The following is an 8050-nucleotide window of genomic DNA, read 5'->3' on the forward strand; positions in this document are numbered from 1 at the left end:
AGCTCACCATTTTAGGAATCAATCTCTAAATCAAGAGCATCAAGCCATTGCATATTTTTTCCTTGGTAGGCAATACCCTATTGACAAAGATGCAACAGGTCTGCCCTTAAGAGACCTGGTTCATAGGATGAAAGAATCTCAAAATAAAATCATTTGACTCATACAAGAAGGCTCTGCAGCCAGTACTAGCTCAATAATAAAGATTCATCTGCCCTACGATTAAGGTTCATCTCCCCTAAGTTTGACTACTAGTAATATGGTGGATGGTCAGATGTCATTATACGAGCCTCCAGCCACCTCTAATATGCCCAACAATTCGAATATCAATTCCTTAAGGCCAACTATGGCAGAGGAGATTCAAACCTCTGACCTGAGAAGTCTTATACCATGGATGCCAACCAACAAGTCAGGGTGCGCGGCACACACACAAATATATATATATATAATATATATATATGAATCTCAAAACATTGAATCTTAACCTCAAATTAGAATTAAAAACTCTAATGCCACTAAATTTGCCCAATTTGAGTGCAATTAAGCCCAAATCAACCCTCGAATTAGAATTAAAAACTTCAAATCCTTCATTGAAGGGCCTAACAATTTCCAAATTTAACTTTGGTCCTTTCAGAGCGCACAAATTCCAAAAAAAAACTCTAAATTGAGAATTATTCTTAAAAATAGATAAATTCTGATAGAAACACAAAATTCAACATGACAAGTTTTATCTCTCATATTCATAAATAAGTCTCAAGCTTTAAGACAAATTATTTTTTCTGACAAATTTACATACAGAACTCGTAATTCTTATGTATTTATAAATCCAATCTTAATATTTATTTATATAATATTCAAATTTTTAAAATCATATAAAAATAGCACTAATATTAACTTTTAAAAAATGAATTACACATTCTCATACATATGTTTGGATCTAATTGAGATTTGAAAATGTTATATATATATTATATAAAAGAATGACCTGAGGCTATTGTACGAGCCTCGGTCATTCCTGATACGCCTAACAATTCGAGTACCACGCCCTCCGCCGGGAGGAATCGAATCCCAGACCAGAAGAGACTTACAACTGATAAGCAGATGTTCGACCAACTAATCTGAGTACACAACGCCACCCCTCATTATTCGTGGCCAATGAAAATATGTAAATATATAAGAAATGTGTAGCATGTAACTTTCAGGCCCTTTTTTTTTAATAAACTGTTATAAAAAATCAAGGTATTAAGATAAAGTTTGTTCCTTTCTCTCCATAAAAAAATGGTCCCATTTCATGCATGTTGCATCCAACTTTGCAGCAAGATTATGGCTTATTTTGCAACTAGCCTTCAGATAAAACAACATGGAATATAAATATTCAACGCAAGTGTCATTTGCTTCTTATCTCTTTAGTCAACAAGTGCTTCAAAATTATCATCTTAGATAAGGAAAATTTACATGCATACCATTTAATTTCCATGTATTTACATATCTAACAGCTAGACTTGCAGTTTGCATATAAATATGCAACCATATTTAAATGTATGCATGAGCATGTTTATTTCAATAGTAAAAAGATTAAACAATGTTGTTTTTATGTGATGAAAGATTTGGATGATATACATAAAAATAAAAGAGTAAAATTTAGATGTCAGATATATGTAAATACATAAGAATTGTGTGGTATATATGTAAATGTGCCCTTTCAAATAAAAAGTATAAATATATTTATTTCAAAGCTGCATTAAAATGCAAAATGCTTTTGTTGTGAGATTTGTACTTCCTGGCATAGAAATGAAACACAAAGAACACAAGCAAACACATATCGTTTACATGGTTCGATCCAACTGGATCTACGTCCACGGGAGGAAATAAAAAAAATAGTTCACTAAGGCAAAAGAAATAGAGAATACATAGCTTATACATAGAGATGAGCCCTCATCTTCCTTCAATGGCCTCCCTCTCAAGCGACACATTGATAAAAGGCCTCCAGATGCTCTCCTCCGCTCTAGCCCTCTAGCTCTCTAGCTATTCTCTCCTCCTTTGTGGTAGCTTAAGATCTCTCTTCCCTTGCTCTCCTAAGTCACACCCTCTCTATTTATAGAAGCAAGAGAGTGGTAGGTGGGAGATAGGTGAGCGGTAGGTGAGATGTGGTAGGTGAGCGGTACCACATTACAAAAGTGCTCTTTTACCTTAGCTCAATAATTGGGGGTCAAAATAACAATTCTCCACTTTGACCCTCAATTGAGAAGCTTCGAAGTAAAGATTCCCTCCACCTGGCCCTTGAGGGGCCCTCAGACCTTGCTTGAGTTTACTAAGTTTAAACAGTACATGAACTTAGCAATCACGGTTCTTCCGATAAGAGAGTACAACCCCTTTTTCCTGACTCCTTGTATGACGACACCAACCCCTTTTTCCTGACACGAGGGCCTTTGGTTACTTTGATGCAACCATTCTCTGCCTTGAACGAGCATCCTCTTGACTCCAACGTACCTAAAGAAATCAGATTTTTTTTGAGCTCTGGTACGTACCTGATATTTTTCAGTACTCGTTCAACTCTATCAAACATCCTTATCCTGACTGATTCACTTCCAACAACCCTGTAGGCTTTATTGTCTCCCAGTAGAACAGACCCATCATTTTCCTGTTGCAGTGTCTCGAACCAGCTTTTGTGATGACACATGTGGAAAAAACACCCTGAGTCGAGGATCCACTCCTTACTGGATTCAGATTCTGTGATCACCAGGGCCTCAACAGAATCGTAGTCATCAAAGGTTACGTTTGCTTCTCCTGATTCTTCTGGCTTTTATTGACACTTATTCTTCCTGTCTGGGCAATTCCTCTTGAAATGACTGTCCTTGTGACAATGATAGCACTTGAAAGATCCCCTTGATGACTGATTCCCTCCATTCTTACTTGACCTTGATCTGTACTGACCATTTCATGAATCTTTCATATCTGATCTTCCTCTGACAATAAGACTGTCTCCGCTGACTTTCTTGTCCATGTCATGCTTCCTCTGAAGTTCTTTGGCTCTAATCAGAGATTGAACCTCCTCCAGAGTAATAGTCTGCACCCTTCCATAGAGCATCACATCCTTGAAATGCTCGTAGCTCTAGACTTTGTCAGGTAGAGTACCTCGAATTTGGCCCAAAGTGCTTGAGTCGTTGTCTCCCTGAACACCTCTCCTCAGAACATTGTCGCCCAAGCTCAGGATTATCAAACTGTGGGCCTTGTCCAATATGCTGATCTTCTCCTTCTCGGTCATGTCGGTCGGCAATGCCTCTGACCCTTGCAAGGCTTCTGCAACACTCTGTTGAACCAATAAAGCTCTCATCTTTACTTTCCATAGGCCGAAGTTGTTCTTCCCGCTGTATTTCTCAACGTCGAATTTGGCGGAACTCATTATCGTGGCTAGGATTTCTTACAATGAATTCTACCTGCTGCCCTTCCAAGAACTAGGTTGAAATCACCAAAATGTTGTACTATTGTATAACAACCAAAAGTTTTCAGCCTAAACCTGCCTTTTAATGCCTTTATGTCCAAGAAATTCTCACCAAATTTTTTATCTTCTCCCCGTGAACTCCACTGCCTTCGCCAACCGAACGGAAAGCTTTGATCCCTTCTGGCAGAGATCAAACCTGTTCACCGAACAAAACTTCCCCGACCAAACCTTCCTGTTTTGTGCTCGCGCCTCCTTCCAGCAGGCACTCCTCTGCGTCCAGCAGGAGCAAATCAGGAATACAACCTCTGCCTCTCGCACGAGAATAATTGTCTCTCCAAAGCTGTCGCGTCTCGCCAAACTGCTCAAGTCTTCCTGCTTCGTGAACTACCGAACAAAGAACTCCCCGAACTCTTCTCTGTGCGATCTCCGCCTCTTCCCTCTAACCGAGCTGCTCGCAAGACCGAACTCCTGCTCCGAAATCCTCTGTTGGCAGCGCTGTCGCAAATTTTCGGTCCTTGCTGGTGGATTGTTCCTCCTTCGTCTCAGGGTCAACCCAGTCGATCAAACCTTCCACTGCTCACTGAATCTGTCGTGATTCGGCTACCTGCGACGCGATCCGCTTGCTCCTCTGTTCGTAAATGTCGAACTCCTCTTCTTCGTCGATGGCCGCGAACACTTTTAAGCGAACACCTCTATCCAAGTAGTATGGATCTTCCCACAGACGGCGTCAATTGTTGTGAGATATGTACTTCCTGGCATAGAAATGAAACGCAATGAACACAAGCAAACACAGATCGTTTACGTGGTTCGATCCAACTAGATCTACGTCCATGGGAGGGAATCAATCAAATAATTCACTAAGGCAAAAGAAATGGAGAATACATAGCTTATACATAGAGATGAGCCCTCATCTTTATTCTATGGTCTCCCTCTCAAGCGACACCTTGATACAAGGCCTCAAGATGCTCTCCTCTCTAGCTCTCTAGCTATTCTCTCCTCCTTTGTGGTAGCTTAAGATCTTTTCTTTTGCTCTCCTAAGCCTCACACCCTCTCTTTTTATAGAAGCAAGAGAGTGGTAAGTGAGAGGTAGGTGAGCGGTAGGTGAGATGTGGTAAGTGAGCGGTTACAAAAGTGTCATTTTACCTTAGTTCAATAATTAGGGGTCAAAATAACAGCTTTGTACAACAAATAACCATATCTGATTTTCTTTAATTTAAAAAGGATGAGAGACACTAACAACTCTTCAATAATTCGATCACTGCATGCATTTGACCTTAGCACATGTTGGTACTACCCCTTTCTTTCCGGTGAAGACGTTGACTAAATTAATGAAAGAAATATTGTGTCTGGAGACCGGACGTAGATTACATCCGGACTCTACTTAATTTTTTTTCACCGGGATCTAATTTAAAATATTATATTCTCTTCTAAAAAGATGTGATGCACGAAACCCGACCCAACCCACATTGATTGATGTTTTTGCACGACAAAATAAAAAAGGTAAATTTTGGAATTTGGGTATTATTTTTGTTGAGAAATTAGGACAAAAAAAACAAATCCACACAAAACCAAAAGAACACACAGAGACTTAACGAGGTTCGGCAAAGATGCCTACATCCTCGGGATCAGAGCGGCGACTTCATTTTCAATATTCAGAAAAGAGTACATAATACAATATTCAACTCACTTAAGGTTACAGACAGAACATATATATAACTCTGTAGTATAATATGTAATTACTTGTACCAAACCGCGGGGTGTTGCCCTCGCAACCTCAACCAACATAATAAAACTCCCCCAATTTGACAGATCATTCCGTTTTACTCCGCTCATGGGCTCCGCTCCACTCCAACATCTGTCTCATTTATGTATATGAGTCATAACTAACAAATCTCCACCTTGGCAAATATCCAGCCCTTTAGGAGAAATGCATATGTCTAATAGATCTTCACCTTGGCGAATATCCAGCCCCTTAGAAGAAAATACATCATGGAGTTTCTTATGCACCCATATGGGTTGGGCCAACACGCTTCCTCCGCGCAAAAACGACTGCAATAAAGCGAAAAACCGGATCGAAAAAAATCATAAAACAAAAAACACAACGGAAACACACAGATTTACGCAATTCGGAAAATTGTCTATGTTTGCGGAGCTGCAGAAGATTTTATTAGCTTGAGGAATTACACCCGTCGATCTCGCCTCAACGATTACAAGAAAGAACAATCTCTCTCTCTCTTCTCCCTCTTCTCCTTCTCTCTCTCTCGCTACTCGAGAGGTTCAAACGGAAGCACACCAGAAAAAGAACCTGGAAATCTACCAATGTTGAAGAGAGATGCCTGGGAAAGCAATTAATTTCGAGTATCAAATTCAATTAGCTGCCAAACATGAGAAAATACCAAATTGATCAGTGATCTGGTTTCCATATTCACAACTAATCTCTCACTTGAAGACGGTACACTGACTGTATCATAATTCCATATTCACAACAAATTGTCATTTTCTTCAAAAGTAATATCCTCCACATCTGCAACTCAAAGCCTCGATTTGCATGGCAGAAGACCAGCTGAAGTCGAGCACAACTTCAGCTTCTCAAGAATAACACCCCCAGTATACCTAACAATTTTTATTCTTGGACGCCGCCCAAGCCGGAGAAGAAGAAAAAGGAAGAAAAAGTTGGAGAATATAAAAATGCATCCTTTAGAGTTTATGTCTCAATATTATATTGATGCAAAACCGTAAAAGAAGAAAAATAATGGATCTCGTCATGAAAATGGAACACAAACACATTATTCTCCTAGAAAATTTGGAAGTGATCTTTACTTGAGTATTCCTTCATAAACTATCAATGCATGTTTTAAAAGAATCATTCGATTATTATGTTTGTTATTGTTTAGCAAAACATGTTTATAAATCATTCTTTTCTTCAATGGAAATGATTCTTACAATATTTTACACGAGTAAAAAGCAAAACAAGGTTATAAATCATTTTTTTCTTTAGTGGAACATAATTGTTTTGATATCATGATTCTTTAGTAAATACTTTATGAACGTTTTGTCTTGAATACAACATGACTTTATATCATTTTCTACCAGTACAACCATATTATATTACATATTATAATATAAGGGCATTATGAACATTTGTTCTATAATACTACTTAGTTTCAAATCATATTTTTAGAACTACAATCATGCTATAGTTCAACATGATTTTAGCATCATTTTTTAATAAGCACAATCATAACGTACTACATATTATAATATTGGTAAGAGAATTATGAAAATTTATTACATAACAAAATATGGCTACATAACATAATATGATTTTAAATCATTTTTTCGCCCAGTACAACCATGTAAAGGAGATAAAAGAATATTGTTTGAATATTATCTATCAGGAAGATTTACGAACATGCTGCTCAATTTATATGTATTTACATATCCAACACCTAAACTTCAATTTTTTATATACTTTATACCTTCAAAGAGATGCATGAAAATGTGTAGTTTATTTTTTTTTTTTTAAGTTAAAATGGTGATATTTTTAACGTGAGATAAACGATTTAGGTATTATAAATGTAAAAATTAAAATATAGATGCTACATATGTAAATACATAGGAATTATGTGTTATGTATGTAAATTCCCCTATCTATTAGTAATCTCCAACATGAGAACCAAGAGGGAGCTATGGGGTGGGGCAGTAGCCTTCGAACACCCTGGATTTTTAATAATTATAAAATATAATGCCTCTATCTAATGGTAATCTCCAACATGAGCAGTGGTTGAATTAAGTGGGGGTTGTCGCCCCTAGCCTCTTGATTTTTAATAATTATATAATCTTATGTTATATATTACCCCATGAAACACAACTATAGGAGACAAATAACATATAAAAAGAAATATTGTAGACTTATTAATTCTAAGTTATGTAATAGATCCTCAAGATTGCTATCATTCAATTGATCATATTTGTCAACTAAATTGAAGTGATTTTCTTAGGAGTACAATAAATAACATATATTAAAAATGATATTGCAATGAGTTTAAATATAGAAACAAGGAATGATGATTTTGATATCATAAAAAAACAACAGATTCAAATGAAAATTTGTATTCATAGCAACTAAATTAAAAGACATTTTTTATTTTTCAAGTTTTTCTCAGAAATTCATTTCATTTATTTATTTATTTTATTTTAAAAAAATAAATTTTAGCATATTTTAGTTGATTTTTAATTTCCCACTTTATGAGACAAGGATATAATTATTAAATTAAATTAAGTTGGATTTTTTTTTATTAAATTTCATTTTTATAAGAATAACAATTAATAAGAAATTAATTAAGCTGATTATAATTAAATAGGAGGTTTACTCTAAATTAATTTATATTAAAGATTAACTGGAAGGTTTGCTCTAAATTGATTACAGGTGGTCGCAGTGACGCAGCGCCTTCCTCACGAGAATTGTGGATTTTTCCTTTAGTGTCGTTGCTGCTATTTATTAATTACTAATGTATTGCAGATTCTTAATGTTTTCGATTATATCGACTATGTGTTTTGGTGGAATTGTTGTGTGATGTGAATCATGCTTGTGAAGTGCTGGATGATTTG

Source organism: Phalaenopsis equestris, unplaced genomic scaffold, assembly GCF_001263595.1.
Source record: "Phalaenopsis equestris unplaced genomic scaffold, ASM126359v1 Scaffold000297, whole genome shotgun sequence".
NCBI lineage: Eukaryota > Viridiplantae > Streptophyta > Magnoliopsida > Asparagales > Orchidaceae > Phalaenopsis > Phalaenopsis equestris.